The sequence below is a fragment of the Echinops telfairi genome, unplaced genomic scaffold (assembly GCF_000313985.2).
Source record: "Echinops telfairi isolate 266 unplaced genomic scaffold, ASM31398v2 ScPeMD7_63;HRSCAF=240, whole genome shotgun sequence".
NCBI lineage: Eukaryota > Metazoa > Chordata > Mammalia > Afrosoricida > Tenrecidae > Echinops > Echinops telfairi.
In genome coordinates this window covers 439,428-441,280 of record NW_022103961.1, presented here as the reverse complement: position 1 = coordinate 441,280, position 1,853 = coordinate 439,428, and positions in this window count along the sequence as shown.

Genomic DNA, 1,853 nt, shown 5'->3' with positions numbered 1-1,853 from the left:
TTGAGATCAGTACAGAGACACAAACAATTTGTACACAATTCTTAATACACGTACATAAATCTTAAAACAGCATGTAGATACAATTTGTTTCTAAATCCAGTGATTTTTCAATCTTTAAATTTGGAGGCAATTTTTAAAAAGAGGTTATCAAGTACCATTATCTTCAAATGTTGATAAGCTGTTACATCTTAAGTCCCATTAATTCAAAACTTAATGTCACACACTACACCCTCAAATATTCAATCCTTCACAGAATATAACAAAGTTATCAGGAAAACTGGATTACCACATCCAAAGGTGTTACAGAACGCACACAATTCTGACAAGAACGCCACAATGACGGAATGGTTTTCAGATATAATTCTACTAAAAACAAAACAAAACATGGAAGCAAAATTTTAAATGTCCAAGTCATACAAACTCATGACAGTGATTTCAAATTGCCATTGAGTATGCTTTGTATTACCCCCATCCCATTGAATGTTACATTGACACGCAAGGCGGTCACATCTTCCCACAATTTAACATCCCACTATTTTATGGTTGTACCCAAAAAGAAACAACCAGGAAAAGCATTTACACTTTTAAAAATAGGAAGAAGTGGGATTTCCTCCTCCTTAAAATGTTTCTGGGGCTACTGAAAAAGTTGCATTTACAAAAAAGTTGATAAAAACTATTCCTCTGGATTGTACAAGAAGGGAGGTAACAGGACCCACTGATAAGACCTGGTAGATAAACATTAATCAGTCTTGGCTTCTTTTTCTCCTGCTAAATCAGAGGCTGGACTCTCCTCGTTTTTCAATTCTCCATTTTGAGCAGGTAAATCTTTAGTTTCTTGGTTAGTGATTTCAGCCTGTTTTCCCTTTGCTCCTCCTTTTCCTTTTGCTTGTACTTTTATTTTATTTTATTTTGTCTAAAGATGTATCTTTTCCTGCTGCAATTTTGGGCTTCATCTCTACTTTTGCTGGCACAGGTTTCACTGACTTCTCCAATCTCCTCTTAGGCTCCTCCACCACCTCTTCTGCCTAGCTGGCCTTCCTTTGGGGCATCGTGGATGTGAAAAGGCCCCTGCACCATGCCTGTTGACTGTGGGGCAGCAAGATCTTTCTGCAAGTTGGGTTTCCTGCCTGCTACCACTCTGCCCACTGCCAGAGTTGCTAGGACAGCTGGTAGGACCAAGGCAGGGGCAGTCAGTATTTTTTGTTTTCTTTACACAGAGTTATAATCCATATTGAAGGCTTTAATTCATGACCTTCATCAGTAAGTGTGTTAAGCCCTTCTCACTGTAAGAAAGGTTGTGTCATCTGAATATTGCAAGATGTTAATAAAGCCTTCTTCCAATCTTGATACCATATTCTTTTTCATATAATCTAGTTTATCTGATTATTTGCTCAGCATTCAGATTGAGCAAATATGGTGAGAGGATACAACCTAGACACACACCTTTTCTGAATTTAAACCATATAGTAGTTCCTTGTTCTGTTCACACAACTGCTTCTTGATTCATATACAGGTTCATTATCAGCACAATTAAGTGTTCTGGGATTCCCATTCTTTCCAAGGTGTGGTAGGTACATAATCTCGTGTTAACTTGAGGATATTAAGAGTGAAGGGGTGGAGTCTAGTCTGTCGATCAGGTCATACATAGCCGGATGATCCCTCTTTGTGGGCGTGGCCTTCTTATGAGGATTCTGGGAAATTCCTCTCTTCCTCCCTGGAAGAGGGAAGCACTCTCTGCTTCACATTCCTGTTGACAAGCCACATGAAGCCATGCTGATGGCAGCCAGAGCTCTGGAGATGCTTCCACCACCAGTGGATCCATAAGACTTTTCACCCAATGGCCTGTGATCTTC